Genomic DNA, 18,411 nt, shown 5'->3' on the forward strand with positions numbered 1-18,411 from the left:
TAATACTATTACTGTATACAAAAAAATACTACAGGACCTTTACTAAACAGCAAGCCGATGCCACACATTTTCCCCAAATACATAAATATTAAATATTAAAATACCTTTGGCTTGTAAAATTTGTCACAAATTAGCATATCAAGCATAATCGCATAAGAGCTAATAAAAACTTAATGTGGACCCTTCAAATACTACCGCCAACGCAATGACCACATAAAAAGAGTGCTAACAATAAAAACTCATACAGAGTAGAAAGGTTCAGGGTAAATACGGACAAACTAATATTAATTTTCACGACTTAATTAATATTTCAATGTGAAAAATTCATTGGACTGCGCCAAACGGCAGCTGAACTAATTCAAAGGACATTTATCATTGCAACAGCAACAAATGCATCGATACACACAAACACACACACACACGCACCCACCTTTGCTCAATCGCATTTTTGTTTTATCAAAAGAATACCAAAGAATTTTACTCGCGAACAAATTAATCCTACCTGAATGAAAGAGAAACAGGCAAGGAAGTAAAAGACAAAGCCTAGTGTAACGGATAGCAGACAAGAAACACGCAATAAAATCGTGCTGTTGGCCGCATCGAACTCGAACCTCGGTCGCGAAGGGTAGAGGAGAGCGGCTCAAAAGCATAATAAAGAATGATATAAAGTGTATGCCAGGCGAATCGTCTTAAATAGGCCGCATTTATGCTCGCACCGGAGAGAAGCGCTGCGCTAAAGGCAGGTCAAATATGTATGTATGTGGTTGAGCCGTCTGCACTTTTTTCACGCAAGAATTATGAAATTAATAAAATACTAATAGAGGCAGCAAATGTTTAAAAGCAAGTTGCTATTGTTTTTTTGTTGCTGTTGCTGCTCTGTGTACATGAACATATGTATTTGTTGTTGGCAAGGTAATAAACAGCAATGCGCACACCTCTTATCGAGTACAGCGATAAAGATCGCGTGTGACCGCTGAGCAATAGTAGTAGCGGCATTAGTGTGTATGCAGCTTAAGCGTGGCATGTTGCAGGTTGCATCGGTAGATATTTACCTAAGACATGCACACACACACACATAAGTTCAGCTTTACAAACCGGAAAGCTATGAAACCATTTGTACTACGCGTATGGAGACTGGCCGTCGGCGTGCCGGTTGACTGTGGCAAAGATGCAGAAAATTTGAATTTATGTGTTGAGTTGTCATAAAAAGTGGAAAAATTTGCATTTTTTTGTTTTATTGCATTTGTCGGTAATGGATTAACGAGCACTATAGCTGAGGTGTTGATAATGAAATTGCTGAGCGTAACAAAAGTGTAACAACGTGAAAGTCTGGCATCGATGTTATAATACGGTTAGCAACATGTTTCGGATGAGGAACAAAGAAGTTGAAGAATTTGAGGAAATTCTAGACATCCCTATGCATTGCGGCAGGAAGAGGAATTTTGAAGGTCCTAACCAACAAAAATTGTAGTTGTGTCAATAGCCATGAGCACATCCCAGAGGTGGTAGGTAACCCCACATACCCCATACCTAGATCTAAACGCAGCTAATTCAAAAATTAGATCCGGAAATATAACTACTTATGGATCGTACACATTCAGCGCAATTAAAATAGAAACAGGTATAACAATAGATTTTAGTTGGTTAGTGAATATAATCATGAAGAAAAAATATTTGCATTAATTACAAATAAGTCATAAACATGAATTGATTTATGCGAAAACCTCGTCCATTTTTTTTTTTTGGGTTAGCTCCCTTTAGATCTAGTTGGGCGATATGTAAGACGAACTCCCTAGTATTTTAATTTCTGCATACATTCAGTGGCAGTTCAAATCCACCTGAAAACGGTATAAAGCCAGAGGGGGCAAGCGCTAGGCTGATGTAGCCGCAAGTGGATTTCTAAATATCACAGAGTCACAAAAACCCTACTAGAAACCATCGTTCAAATGTTCGCCGCGGCTGCTTACAATGACATGGATCCGACTGTTATGATTTTCAATGGCTTGTCCACATACATATGTAGAACCCCATTAATCTGAGCGATGCCATGCTTTATGTTGATTTTAAGGACTCTATCAAGGCTTTGAAAAAGCTTATGTAATTGCCTATCAAGGAAAAATATTGCCATATTTTTATAAACACAAATGATGCTGCTAGGATATATTTAAAACATAGCCCGGTGACATGAGGTGACATGTTACTTTCGGTCCTGCAAATATTTTTATATTTCCAAAACTATTTTTCATAATATCAGAAATAGTCGACAGTTTTTTTTTTCAGTTGAATACATCTGATAAATTCAACCAGAAAGATGTTTCAATAGAGCTGACCATCGATAGTTTCGATAGTCGATAGTCACAACCATGGATAGTATCGATATTATTGAAAATGTCTACACTATCGATAGTTTTGATTAAAACAGTCCAAAAATTAAACATAACAACTTTTATTGAAAATGAGATCAGAATTGCTAAAATATGTCGATATGTTTCTTAAGGAACAAAAGTTGATCAACTATGTTTGGCTACAAGCAGCATCTGCGCTTTAAAATATGTATGTTACTGAATAATGTATGTACCTACATATAAGTGAAAACTATCGATAGTGCTAACAAACCCATTCGATAGTCAAAAACCAGCGATACTATCGTTAGTGCCATCGATAGTTTTCCAGCTCTAGTTTCATTATTCTTAAATATTTTTAAGTTTCAGTAAGATTATAAATTAATTTCTGAACTCTGTAAAATAGTAGAATAGGACTTAAAAAGTCTTTGGGGATATTCTTTATGTTATAGATTTACGAACTTAGAAAAATATTGAATTATTACCTTCCAAATTAATTTTCGATAAATTCAAAGAATTATGTAAAAAATATTAAACTATTTGTTTTCTAAAAAGAATTGCTATACATTTGATTATATATTAACTTCTTTTGTCCATTATTTTTTGTTTAAAATCTGAATAAGATTGCTTTATTTTCAGTATTAAAAAAAGGAATTTTGGGCCTAAACATTTTTTTATTCCTTTTCAAAATTTTAATTCCACAGAGTTTTGACCCGAAATAATTTTAATTGCAAAGAATTTTCGACCGGAATATTTTTGAAAAGCGGAATTTACTTCCGCTCTCGAAAGAATTCATTTTAAACAAGGAAGGCTCCTCTGTGAAATATGTAGAAGTAGATGACAATACTGTTAAATAACACTCCCAATTTATCAACATCAGACGGAACGTGCATCAGAACACTATGGTAGCCATCTATGTGGACTCGTCATAAAAAAGTAAAAAAAAATGGTTTTAATGCAAAAACTGAAAAAAATATCGCAAATAATTTGCTTGGCAACATGTCTCCCAAATTGTATTTCCTATTATACGTAAAACCTGTGCAACATAATTGTAACAAAAAGAAGTGTATTTCAACAAAATCAATAAGCTACAATAAAACAAAGAGACAAAGAGACAAATAGTGAAACTGTCATGATAATTTATGATATTTGCAAAAAGAGCAAATAAAGGCGTGCCTCATTCGCTTTATAAAATAATTAAAAACTATAGCGGTTCATTTTCTATGTCACTTGTAACATGAATTTACGATGTCCACCCACTGCCATCAAGCAACAGCCACCAACGTTGAGTCAACAGTTAGCCGGCCGACTAGACGAAAGCAAGCAATAGAGAATGAGTGCAGTCAGTATTTGTATAAGAATTTGTTTCGCTTTCAGCGCGGCACAACTAAGGTGGGGTAACGCGACAGACCAGACCGCATGCGGCATGCCACAATTAGCACCATTGTAGTTCACATTTATTGAAATATAACAGAAATATATGTTAAAAAAAAAAACACAGGCAAGTTGCAAATGCAAAGCTGAGAGCGCTTATCGCAACGCTTACATCTTCAACGATGGCCGACAATAACAACAAATGCTCATTAGGATGGTAAAAAAAAAAATATATTGCTCTCAGCCGATCTCGATACAAATATACCCGTGCTCTTTTTTTACACCAAAAAATATTTACAGATCGCTCAAAGCGCTCAAAGTTGTTGATTTATTTATGGAAAAAAAAACAAATTTTCGTAGAAAAGATAAGAACTCTTGAAAATCAATACTTTTCGATCGGAAAACTCTGGTTCTCTTCAGGAGACTTGCAATAGTACCACCCAATTGTTCATTTGAATATTTTCAATATTGACATTTTTAATATGTCCCTCAACAACCCCAAAAAATGCAATGTGAGAACCCATATAAAATCGTTTGTATTAAAAAATGGTAAAAGAAACCATTGGGTATTATTACTGGAAGTCTCCTGAAGAGAAACAGTGTTTTTCAAACGAAAAATATCGATTTTCAAAAATTCTATACTAAATATTTTTTGATTTCGAATTAAAAAACAGGGGTGTATTTTTTCGGTATAGAACAATCCTGGAGGTGAAAGCATTAAAATTCCGACTTTACTTATTTTTGAACCAGCCTAATGAGCGATTGTGGTTTTGCCGGAGCATTTTTCGTATAAATTTTTGGACCACCCTAATGCTCATACATATGCATATATTTATATATGTAAATACCTCATAGTTGCATACCTACATACATACATACACGCTATTATTTAAATGCGCTCGCTACATATTCGCCACTAATGAACTCAAACAATGCGACGCGCCACATTTCGTGCACAATCGCATAATTCATTTGTGTACATAATTTTTGAAATGTCAAAAATACTTCACGAAAAAATATCGTGTTGAGTTATAAGGCCTTGACAAGCAATGGCAAGCGAGTCGACAGAAACAACAGCAGTGTGAAAATGTGGCAACTCGACTGCATGACATGGCATGGCAAGGTAGGCCAAAGAGGGGCTAAGAAAGTGCGAAAGCGCGCTTGGTTATTGCAGTGTGGCGGGTGCACCTCATAACGTCAAATATACCACAAAAGAAACGTATAAATGTAATGTGTAAAAAGAAAATACCCGAAAAACTAATGTTAACAAGTTAGCAGTTGCTTATACAATAAGAAATATCTACATACATACTCGTATGAGTATATTCACAAAAGTCTAAGCCGTAAGGGCGGAAATGGCAAATGCTCACTGGTCAAACATACACAAAATCCTTAACAGAAGTTGGCTGCAAACTATGCATTGATATGCCTTCGCAATGCGATAAATATGAAAATTCGGGTTGCCCGCAGAAAACTAAAGAGAAGCCAAAATTATAGCATACTAAATCAGTCTAAGTTCACACCAAGGTTGCCAAATGAAGAAAAATCACTTGTTTTGAAGTTTTATTTAACTAAACTCTAACTGGCTGCAATTAAAATTTAGGGCATACATTGATTGATGGAACAAAAGTGCATTCGTCTGTCTTAATCAAGAGTAGTTTATCGGGATTTACAATGCAACGAGTAGCAAGTGCCCCCCAAAGGCGCCATTCTCAGTCTAAATCTAATACAATTTGACTTATCTATGTATGAGCATCTGAAATGGCTGGAAACTTGCCGGCCTAGGTAAATCAAACGCTAGACACTCCTAGAAATTTCAAATAAATCCAGCACAAAATAGCTTCGTATAATAAAGGAATCAAAATTGTGGACCTAAGTTGACTGTGGACACGCGATGCCATTAAGTCAATTTAAAAGAGTATGTAATAACAGAATCAAGCCTGGCTAAAATGAGTGCACAGATCACGCCACGCCATTCTGGGGCTTTCGTATTCTTTTACGATTTCTACGAAGCTGGCCATGACTTCTATTCGGAGAACGTACATATCACTCAGTTACAGTTACATCGTCTGCCTGACGGCTGAAGTCTTTGCCATACAGCTTGTCTAATTTACATAGAATAGTGGGGTAACTATCTTCATTGACAGCCACATCCCATTGAAAGTGTTAGAATGCAATATAGAGGATTGTTTGGAATTAACGCGTGTCCTGTGTTAGGTCCGCATCATGGACGTAGTCATATAAGGAAGATAATAAAATAGCTTATGAGATAGCTTAGCACGGTTGTGAAAGTGGAAATTAGTATAGCGGGTAACTCCTAACACCCAGAGGTCTGTCATCTACTGAGGATAATTTACGGGTATACCACAACCTTAATGAATGAGCTATAGAGCAACCGGAATAATTGAGAGGGCTCAAGGCCTTTATGGCCGAAGTCTAAAAACAATTGGACTGAGGAAGTTTTGAGTTAAACAAATCTGTAGTTAGAGCTTCACTGGCGTTATCGCAGAGAGAAATATGACCTATGAAAACAAGAAGATTGTCGGAAAGGTTCAAGGCTAAGCGATAAAACAGAAATAAAGAAAATTCCATAGACATACATACCTTATTTGTTTTATCCCCGCAAACATATTCTGAGCGTTCAGAATATATGAGTCCGAAAGGTGTCCTAGGTAGGTAAGAAATATGAGTTTCAAAAACAAAAAATTTTTTACTCTTATATGAATCTTTTAGGATTCATATATGAGCCAAGTTATGAGCCAGCACCTTGTGCCAATATAAAAACAATAAAGATTTGAAATTTATATCTAAACTTGTTTATACAGAAATTGAAAATAATTAGAAAACAAAAAATGAACAAAATTTAGCTTCAGCTGCTGCTATTGAATGCATGTTGGAATGTGTATATGCATGTAAGTATGTATGTATGTTATTTGCAAGGACTTTTTGCGGAATGCCTTTGCAAATATAGTGAGTTGAATAAGACTCAAAGAGCAACCTAAAATAAGAGTCCGAATGTAGCAATTTATGAGGCCGATAAGGGTCTCAAAAAGAGTCATATATGAGGCCAAAACTTGTTTTAAAAGAGTCCAAAATGAGCCGTATATGAGGCCAATAAGAGTGCAATATGACTCATATTGAGGCTCATTTGATGTATGAATTTAAGCTCATATAAGTCGACATTCGTAGGGAGGGAAACACACTCATATCGGACTCTTAAATGAGCTCATTATGAGCGTAATAGCTCCGAAATAGGACTCCTTAAAGACTCATTTATGACTCCAAATGTTTGCTGGGATGTGAATTATAGAGAAAGTGTGCCTGATTGCATCTCATATGAATTCTATTAAATGTAGGAAAACTACTCAAAACATTTGTTAAGAGTATAGGAAGTGTATATAGGTTATCAATGATCGGCATGGCAGGGACACTTAGGACTACACCGACGCGGCACTCTACGCCTAGTTTCATCTCTTACCGGCGGACCTATCGGCCAAGAATGTAGCGTCATAAACTGCCGCCAGGCTTTATGCTACGGGTCAGTTTGTGTTCAAGTCTAACGGTCGCAGCAGTATAGCGTCGACTTTACGTAGACGGATTGACTATGTGATCCCAGATCTGCACGGTGAATGTCTATACAGACGGATCGAAGTTGTCATAGATGAGACAGTCGTATGTGCGCAGCTCTGCCTTAACAAATCTTATTATCTGCCAAACTATTGCATCATTTTCCTGACGGAGGTATTGGGTATAAGGAAGACAGCGGAGCTACGAACAGCACTCCCGAAAACAAGCGGGTGAATCTCTATGTAGACATTCAGGTACAATGAAGGCGCTACTATTCCACAGCACTTCCTACGAAAGTGTGGCGGAGTGCAGAGCAGCTCTGAAGTGGGTTCCGGGGCACAACGGCGTCGCGAGCAACGAAGAGGCCACATTTGCCTCCAGGCGATTAAACGGGAACTCGACCTACCCATGATATGGAAAGCGCAGAAGGCGTGGGAAAAAAACTCACGAACTTTGTCCTAACTGGACATTGCCTGCACTGGCATCACACGCCTTCAAACTGGCTCTGACTAACGATAATACCTGTAGGAGATGCAGAACGCAGGAGGGGACAGTGGATCATATCCTCTGCGAGCGTCCTGCCCTTAACAGACTGCGGGTTAGTCTGGAAGCCGCCGCCAAGTTAGGGTATAACAAGTTGTTTCAGTTTACCGAGAGGGCTGCGATTTTCTTCAGCACTGCTCTTGGTAACGCTATGGACTTTAAAGGTCACTGCGAAGCCACATAGTGTCTAGCCAACATACCTAACCTAACTCTTAATCTTATATGTCGTATTCATGAATTGATTTTAAATGTATGTAATTAAATAGAATAGTTTAGGTAAAGCGACCACCATAGCTAAGTAAGTAAGTAGGTAAACTGCCATTCAGCAGGTCCCGGGTTCGGGAACAGTTCAGTTTAGACTTGTTTTTGTCATTTGCTATATTTAACTTTTATTTAGATGACATAAAAAAAAACGAAAGAATTTCTCCTTCTTCTTCAGGAAAATCCATGTATATATAGCTTCCAACTTTTGTTTTATTTAATTGGGTGGGCTTAGCTCTGTAAATGCTCTAACTTTGGCGTTACATCAATTCCGGATTTTCTATGTCAATATTCAGCGTTAAGCTTTCTCACCATCTTGAAATATGCAACAGAAGTGCAACTTACAGACTTTTCAACTGCATATTTCTGGTTTAATGGGCAGTGTAATGGAAAGAGGCGGAACTTTTGCTTTACGACAGAGATTCTCAATCTTGTTATCGTTCTCCCCTAAGCCCATTCCCTTTGCATCCACATCCAACTTAGAACAGGCGGAACAACTTTTGCGATTTTTTCTGCGGCTGATGTCAATGACAACGGCAAACACCAGAGATTGTATGCTCCTGTAAAAAATTGTACCTAATCAGTTCTGTTCTAACACTATAGGTACTTTCCTCCCTAACATCAGTTTATATAAATAACACGACAGGATGCCGCCCTGTGCGAAACCTCGTTGGGCTCGGAGAGGCTATTCCCAATCCTGAAGGAGCTCCTCAACGTTATATCCCACAACCGTATACGTTTCGTGGGGAGAGAAATTCAGACATCGCGGAGTATAGGTAGCTCCTTTAAGTGCTGTCGAAAGCGGCTTTGAAGGCGACAAATAGATGATGAGTGTCGATCCAAGTAGATGATGAGATTCGTTCTGTAGATAGGCTAACATTGAATACTACGCTACCTCAGAACTTGTCTACCGAAAATAACCGCATTGCTTATATAGAAATAATTTTGTAGGCAACCCTATTAAATATTTACAACAACGCCTGCTTACCTTCGACGATAAGGGAAAGAAAATTACGAGGCGCATAAAAATGCTATAAAATATGTATGTATATAACGCTTTAAATGTGAGGTTGGGAGAGAAGAAAATTTGAATAAATTCATACGACGATTGTTTTCTTGCTGCGTTGCAACACGAATGGCCATAAAAAGGTGGACTATAAAAAGGCAAACTGGTGAAAGGGGAAAAATATTAGATGAAAAGCGGAAAAGTTGAGGAAGAATATACACATTTGAAGGAAAACATTGCTTGAGGTCATCGAGTGCGTAGGGAAAATCGTAACGGAAAATCGTAAATCATATACAGTCTTCACCATTTACATTTTATGAATGCTTGGCTGCTCTACTATTACGGGCTGTGTGTTCATATAAATGTGCTCATGTACATTAAGGTGGTCCAAAAAACGCAGAAAAATTTTAACTTTTTGTTATTTTCCTGCTGCCAACCCCCAGAACTGAGTAATAATGAAAATAAGGAGACTAGTATTATTAATTTCGAAATTTTGATATGGAGAAAATAAAATTTTTCGTGGAATTGCTACAGAATAATTAAAGAAATGTACATTTTTTGATCAAATAAGAATATTTTGCTTCAAAAATCTTCAAAAAAATTTAATTATTGCACAACGTACATATTTTGCTTTAATATTGAAATACAATTTTAAGATCTCTGAAGGGAAATATTTTTATTTGATCAAAAAATAATAATATTTAATTTTCTATCAAAAAAAAAATATTTTTTGTTATGTTCAATTTCAGGTTTACAAAAAAAGCAAATTTCTGCATATTGAACCAAACCTCTATATCCCTATGTTATTCGACGCGCTGAATGCGAATCCGAGCTCTGTTAGACCCCACCATGTCAGGTTTGAGGTCATTTGAAGGTCAAGTAGGGAAAAAATCATTGAATAAACCTGAAAATTCATATATATGGAGTTTAAGACTCGCTGAACCCGAATCCGAGGTACGTTAACCTCCATAGTGTCAGGCTCGAGGTCATTTGAGCGTCAAATAGGACAAAAAATTTATTCAATAAAAATCATTTTTGTTTTTTGTTTTTGTTGTCGCTGAATCCGTAAAAGAGATCCCTTGAGATTCTTCAAGGACATCTAGAGGTCATGCCAAGGTCTTCCCAAGATTAAATTCAGATGGATTGTATTTAATTCTCAAGTTTATTCAATGAATTTTGCTCTACTTGACCTTCAAATGACCTCGAAGCTAACGTGGTGGAGCCTAACAGACCTCGAATTCGTATTTAGGGCATCGAATAATGTAGATAAGGATATAGAGGTTTGTTCCAATATGCAGAAACTATTTTTTTGTAAATTTCGATCAAAAAAATACTTGTTTTTATCTTCATGTTGGCTTAGAAACAAAATGTTGGAACACCCTAATGTACATATATTGTAAAATGTGTATAAAATGTATGCTATTCCAGCATACTAAGTAACTTATTTTTTTTTACTGTATAAACACCAGCTCTAGCCCTCCCACTTCTATTTCTTTATTCGTTGAGTGAGTGTGAAAGTCAAAATCCGGCAGCGCTTGATACCAACCACCACACATCATATTTAGTGGGCGGGAAGTGGCAAGTGTCGATTTTATGGCACATTTTATGACGCGAAAAACTAGTGAATATCAGCAAATTCGTAAAATAGTACAATGGTTAAATGCTGTAATGCTTAAGGGGCGAATGGCGAGCAGTAAGAAAAAATATGGAAAATTATACATATGTACATATCTACATATCGCACACCGTCTTCAAAAGAGGCACAACTCAAAATTTGGCATTTTGGAAATTATGCGCTAAAAAGGTGCACAGAGCTTTTATTTACCTTTCAGCAAAAGCTGGAGCAAATTTGTATTATAATTTAAGGTAAAGTCTCCCCTGCGCATATGATTATCATGTGCTAAGAAAATTTTTTTCGTATTTTCTGACAAACGTGCAATTTTGAGTTCTGACCCTTTTGAAGACGCTGTGCGATATGTATCTATGTACTTAAATACATCAATATTTAGTGCAAATGCTGTGCGTATTATTCACACGCCATTGCCGGCACACCAGTTCGTTGCTGAAAATGTACATATATAAATATTAAAGGATATACATATGTACATATTTACATACATACATTTGAAACGTGCCGACTTTTCGTCAATCAAAGCAACGTGGATACTGCGGATTTTATTGAATTGTGCGAGGTGTGGCGTGCAAATCACAATTTTCAACGCCACAGCTACCGTGGTAATTAGACAAAATGCCAATTTGACGAAATTACATTTTTTTTTTTCAATTGGTTTTCAATTTCTCAGAAATGCCATGTGGAGCTGACTCTAGCTGCAGCTAATGTCTGGCTTGCTCACTGGAAGCGTATAAAATCGAATGTTGGCAAACATTTTGGCAGCCCACACTCGCACACTTACTCGTACTTAGTCATATTTGTACATATGTATGTGCATACCTTGGTAAGTGTATAAATAAGGCATTTCTACAGCTTACAAAAACGCCATCACCTAACAATTGTTTGAAAAACTCAGCTGTACAACCGCTGCGACCACTTTTGGCTACTGTTGCATGCCTCAATGCGAGTGAGTTGGCTATCGGTAGCACCGCTGCGACCACTAACAGCGTAACAAAACCCCAGCCGACCACGTGTTATGCCGCTGCTTAGCAGCCAGCTAGTCTCTGGGTTTTGTGGCAGAAAGCAGCACAAATGTGGCCAAGTAAACTGAGTGCATATGCAAGTATGTGTGTTTGTTGCTGCGATCTCATTCCATACACTTACAAGTAGTAACGCAGGTATATTCATATGTATATGTAAGTATCTACGTAGCATAATTTAGCAATAAATTCAAATTTGTAAAAATTTTTAGTGCCCACACTTGAATTATACACGCAGTTGCTGACATTTTCATATTAAAAAAAAATGCATTCATATGTATAAATCCACTGTTTTTTTTCGAAATTTTGCAGACTTCAAAGCCATAATTTTGCACTGGCATTTGTGAGAAATTTTCACTACGCATGCGTATTTGCATGTCAGAGGCTCATAGAAAACCATCAGACAAGGCATTATGTGGCAGCAACAAGCATTTAGCAGCATGTAAGTTAGTGCACAATCAACTACATACATACATGTGTACCAAAGTTTCCTTATGGTGCTGCAGTCGGGGGATATGCGTGTAGCACCAGTAGCACGGTGTCTATGTTGCATAATAAACGTGAGCAGAAATAGAGTTCTTTAGTATTTGTGAATAAAAGAAGTATAAGTTTATTTTGGAATGCGTTAAGGATAATTCTTCTCTGACAGAAACCCATGCCCTCTTCGGTCCCATATGGATACACGCCAGCATCGAACATTGTCACCAAAAATTTTCGGACTGTGCGTTTCTCTTGTATTATTATTCGTACATTTCTAGGGGTATACCTCAGAGGGCAGTCTCCTTACCCTTTCTCTGAATCGTCGTCAACAATGACATTCTGGTGAACCTAGAAATGAGAGACTGTGCGGTTATCGTCTATACGGATGACGTGGCACTCATCGTCAAAGCAAAGTTTCTGGAAACTCCGTATGATCTTATGCAGGAGTAGTTTAACATAGATCCAAATTACGCTGCGCACTGTCTGTTAATCCTGGAAGGACGGAGATAATCTTTCTCACCGGGAGACTTAAAGTGCCCAATAACGAGCTTACCTCGATCGATGGCGTTCATTTTGTTCTCTATGACAGTCATAAGTTTCCCCATACAGCCCAAAAAGTTCTATAGGAAAGGCCTCTCGATAAAGGTAATCAAGTTGCTAATTGGAGCCATAATCATGATAATAATTTTGTTTGGGGTATTTTTCTCGTGGAACCTCTAGAAAACTCTGCATTAGTTAAAAAAAATAAGCGCCTTTACATGCTTGTCCGAATGAGCGGGGTAGTCGGGCCACTCCTATTCAGGCGCTTAGCTCTGTGCTAACCGTAGATGTTGTGGGTAAGACTGTCACAACCCGCTCCGCCAATTGGCTCAGAAGCATCAACTTCTCCTTCAACCCGGCAAGTGAGTACTCGGTAATCTTTAGAAACTTTGACTTCATACTTGAAAAAATGAACGGTGCCCCAAATGAAAAGTTTTCTAAATACAAACATCCATCTACGGGACATTATGGGAAAGTGACTTCCTGGTAAAAATACCGATTAGAAATAATTACTTTGTAAGACAGGCGGCAATCAGAGCTCTAAAATCGCTTATGTTGCCTTCGAAACTTTCTGGGGAATGCCTGGTCTCTCTTTCGGTCACTACGTATTGCTTCCAAATTAGACTAATTTGAGTTCAAGAGAACAGTGACATTACAGAAAACTACAATTCTGATGCTTTGGCTGGACGGTGCATTCTTGAGGTCATCTTTCGTCATAGAATTTTATAATATAGGAGTTCCTGTAGCAACCTGTGGACTGCTCTAGGACACATGGGTCTTAGTTGGCGCTGACCGAAACCACTAACAATAAAGCTTGGATCCCTCATAAAACCTGATGGAATTACATCACGTCACTGCTGAATACTCACAACCTTCTCTTGTAAACACATACTCCGAGTAGCAGATTGATTCTTGAAGCAGGCGGAGCTAATGAAATGGCTAGCTTGACGGAAGAGTTACCCGATTAAACTTATCTATAGACCCATAGGTGGTTACATAGGAGTCAGCGAGGATTTTTATTTTATTTTATCGACCTTGCCCTGATAGTACATATTTGAAGATACTTAAGTGTGAACGTGAAAAGCTTATAACGGTGCTACTTAATAAAAGTTTTATGACCAGTGTGGTATTTAAACATATTCCTACTCTTTGGACGAAAGTTGGAGTAGTATTCATTCTCTATCCGGGGAAATGCTTTTACAGTATCGGTCAATGAGTTTTACGTTCTTGAGGCAAAGAAGCCACGATCACACGGACGAAAAGTACATTAGATCAAACAATCCGGTGGAAAGCCCGAAATATGGAACACATTCAAAACGCTCGTGGAGTTAAAGGTAAATCGAGCGCTGAAAGTCGGCGAATCGTTAGTAAGACTTCGGGTTTGGAGCTGGATATGCTACTTAGTGTCATAGCTTTAGTCATATTGATTGAGAGAGGTGTTTAGAAAGTTATCAGAGTAATGCAGTTTTTTTTGGCTCATGGTCATAAAATGTTACCTGGATCCTTTTTTGAAAGAAACTATGTTATAGCTTATCTATAAGAGATTAATGGAAAGATCCATACACTTCGTTGGGGAACGTCAACGGCTCCAAGGCAAAGTAGCAGAGTGGATAACTTGCGAAAGGTGGCGCGAAAATCAAATCAATTACAGTACTGTACTGTAAGGGGTCTTGGAAAATGCTCGCACCTTTTCAAGAATTCACCAGGAATGTAAGTTGAGGCTTAACTCCATTTCTGGTGGGGAACGTAAGAAACTGGCTGGTGAGTTGGCGCACTGCGATTCGTTGGAGTGTACAATTATAACTGTCAAACTTTAGGGCAAAAATAGCGAAAACTGCCAGGTACCAGCTAAACAACCAAGTGTTTCCTGAAAATGCCAGAGAGTAGAGTGCTGGCGAATTTCATTCTCAGGCAGAGAAAGGCGAGGAGGCTTCGAATTCTGACAGGACTGATCAATGGTAGCGAAAAAGTGTTCAAATTTTGGGATGTTCATATGTTAGGATGTTAATATTATCGCGAGCTCACTGTATTGAGGGTGGAATCGCTATATTAAACTGCTAAGATTAATAAATTTGCACAGTAGGTTTTTCCGGTCACCGGGCATAGAAAAACATAACATTCGAAGACTCGAACAATTCGTTAACCCGAACAATTCGTTAACCCCAACAGGTCTGGTTTTCATTAGTTCGAGTTATCGCGAGTGTACTGTGTAATGCTTTAAGCTCATATAAGTTTGTTCTGAACCGATTTTAGCTGGAATTTCCACAACTGCTAACTTTTCTATTTTATACATTTACATTAGTTATTTCGCTTATAACTCAGTGCGAATGCATTGAACACAATTTCTAAATGTAATTGCAGTGTAAAAAAGCTTACATTGTTATACTGATGAATGTGCGCAAATATACTTATACTTGTATGTACTTATATGTATGTATGTACCTACAAATCCACATTGCAAAACTAAAACAAACAACAAGCATTTCACAATAATAATAAACGAAGTGCTGACATAGATTCATATCTGCAAAGCGGAGGAGTCAAAAACGCGGCGGAGGAAAATTCTAACAAGCTGAGTGCCGTTGAAGCAAACAACAAGCAGGCAGGCAGGCAGGCAGTCAACCAGTTCACGCTTGGCATGTGTGACGAAAGCGCACCCACATTTCGGCCAAAAACAAAGGGAGTAAAATTGCTAAGCGGACAAAGCAAAGTATGCAGTTAATGAGTAACCCGCTGAGCGTTGTGACAACAAGTCAGCTTTGCTTCAGGCCACAACAGACGTTTATATGTATGTATGTATGTATGTAGGGTGCACCGTCACTACGATAGGCAGACGTACAAACATATGTACATACATACATAGTTGCACATGCGAACTGCGTGCGCGTTGGCAGCATTGTCGGTGTCCTTTTCATAATTACAGGGCAAAGGATATTTCTGCAAACGGAAATAATAACACCAGCGACATATTCGCCATCAACAGTAGCCACATTCAATGCTGGCATGCGACAACTATGAAAATGCTCTACTTACTACATCGTATTTACAACATGCAACGCGTGCCTAAAGGGGCCACATTTTTGGTAATGTTTGTATGTAAATCCGCAAGCATAGGTACTAATAGTTACATGCAAATATTTGAAAATAGGCACAGTCACATATTTCATTAATATTTTTAGAAAGTTGTTAGCCAACCTAAAGCAGGCAAAAATTCACTACCAGGCAAAATATTTGCTTCTACTTAAGAAACCATAAATATATTTAGTAAGTAGTAAAAAAAAAAATAAAATATCTATCATATTAGGGCAGTTTTACATTTTCGAAAGTGATCAAGAGAAAGACGCCTATTATTAGTTGCATTCGATTTTCGACTGTGGTCGAAAGTGCTGATTGAACGAATTTTCATTCGCGTTATTGTGAATTTCGCTTGTTTAAGTTGTTCACAATAGTATATATTTCGCCGCTAAGAAGCTTTGTTTACAAATCGTGCAAACTAAATAGTAGGGCTATTCAGGATGCTGTGGAAATGGTCCTGGATTTGCAGTTGGAATTGCATTTGCAAATTTTTTGCTTGCTGTTCGAAAGAAAATTCGATACGCAACGAAAATTTCGATACCGTTGCATAGCTCATAATACGAAATTCACATTCCATCTTCGATCTTCCATAACTGGTTAGGCCCCTAGGGTTTAAATCTCAAAATTCGTCAAGGTAAGTAATGATAGGAGACCCCAAAAAGCGCAATCTGCTCCTCGATAATGCCGGACAGTTACAAAGAAGATTTAGAACTGTCTCCGCCTACTTACAGTTTTTGAAACTTCTGCAGCATCTATGGTAAGGCACTCCGAACCGTTCTGCACGGCTATAGAGAAATTCTGTTAAAAGCAGCTTGCATGTGGCCAAAAGCATACCAATGAGTTCTTTGCCCGGAAGAATCTGCTTGGTTGTAGCCCCCTGTTCTGCTTAGCCATCTCTTGTTTATTTAGTGCTTTTTATTAATTTTTTTTATAAGAGTATAGCTTACTATCTAACAAAAACCATGTAAGTCAAATTTTAAAACTTTATATTTTTTATTCAGAAAATTTAGGAAACTTGTACGTATGCGGTTTTGAAACCTGCCAAATTTTAGAATAATAAAGTGTAAGCTTGCTGTAGCTAGGACTTATCGCTACTTTTTGGTAATTTTTTATTATTTTTTGCGTAAAGTGTGTCGTGCGGAGCATGCTAGATGGATTAAAGGATTTCTAGAAAAGGGTAACTTAACTATTAACATGGAGAATATCCACAAAGCTCTAACTGAACAGTTTTTTATGTCCTACATTCAATATAATATATAATACAATTAATAATAGAAATCAATATAAATTCTTACTGAAACTAAAAAATATTTTTTTTTTGACTTTCTAAATCTTTAGAAAAACCCCTCATTGTGGAAGTGTGTGATTTGGTGTAAATTCTTAATAATGGATCATATTTCTGGTGTTATTTATTACATCTACTCGACTAAAATAAGCTCTGGACTATTTCTGATATTGTGAAAATAGGTTTGAAAAAATGGACATGTCACCTCATGTCACCGGCCTAGATTTTGAATATATCTTAGCAGCATCATTTTCGTTTATAAAAATGTGCATTTTATTCAGCACATTAGAGTACAACTATTTGTTTTTGTTTCTTGTTTAAGAGCATATTCACTATATTAAAAAATTAGAATTTTTCGAAGAATGGCTGTTTAGGCCTCCATGCTAAACCAAACATTTAAAAGGGTGAACCACCCTAATGTAAAACTGCTTTAAATGTGCAACGGATGAACACATACATAAATAACCTGATTAATGCTAAGCCGTTAGCATGTTAGTATACTAGTTTACCGCTTAAATATAAAACTTCGTTAAGTTTCCCCTCCAAACAGTTTTTTGCTTGGAGGTCAAACTTAACTTCTCAAGAATTAGCTCGGTCACTTCTTTCGATCGATCAAGGACACCGGAAGCGATCCAGCCATCACCCCTGCGTATTAATCAAGGTAATGTTGTAAGCCAAAATCATTTGTATACAGCACCGAATTTGCATAATAAAACTTATCAATATTGTACTAATTGACGGTGTTATTCTCATATTTTCTTTTAAAATAAAAAAAATCTTGGTGCAACTGCGACCTACGTTGCTCCAAGCGTTTGCAATGGCCGAGGGTCGGCAAACGTGATGGAAATGTTCACGCTGTTACTAAAGCTACTGATAGAGATATGAAGAAACAAGTGCTATGTAACTCGTCGAAAATCGCTAGTTTTTCAGCGATTTTTTTTTTAAATATGTATAAATAATAAAGGTCTGCATCGGAATTCAGTTTGCTTCACTGTGAAGTTTTTTTCAAATATGTAAACTACTCATACTTTAACAAAGAGGGCATGGAAGGAAGAGAAGTGAAAATTTTGAGCACTGTATACATGAAAAAAGTACTCAAACAAAATATGTTCCGAAAAAAAGAAAAACATAAACAAGCAGTACTATGGTGTTAAACTTCCACAAAAAATATGTTCCTTCACAAGTATTTTTTGAGTATTTTTGGAAGTTTTCGTTTAATAAATACTACATAATGTTAACAGACATGGAAAAACAATGTAGGGAATTATCAAGGCTAATACCCAGCT

General features: G+C 37.2%; 1 protein-coding gene across 2 annotated transcripts in view; it reads right to left on the reverse strand.

The window, feature by feature from the left end:
- LOC108359495 (T-box protein H15-like) overlaps positions 1 to 18,411 on the reverse strand; it is a 47,103-nt gene that overhangs the window by 9,940 nt on the left and 18,752 nt on the right. The gene's annotated exons all lie outside the window — the stretch shown is intronic.

This window comes from Rhagoletis zephyria, unplaced genomic scaffold (assembly GCF_001687245.7).
Source record: "Rhagoletis zephyria isolate East Lansing unplaced genomic scaffold, Rhagoletis_zephyria_1.1 Rzeph_scaffold_00399, whole genome shotgun sequence".
Taxonomy (NCBI): Eukaryota; Metazoa; Arthropoda; class Insecta; order Diptera; family Tephritidae; genus Rhagoletis; species Rhagoletis zephyria.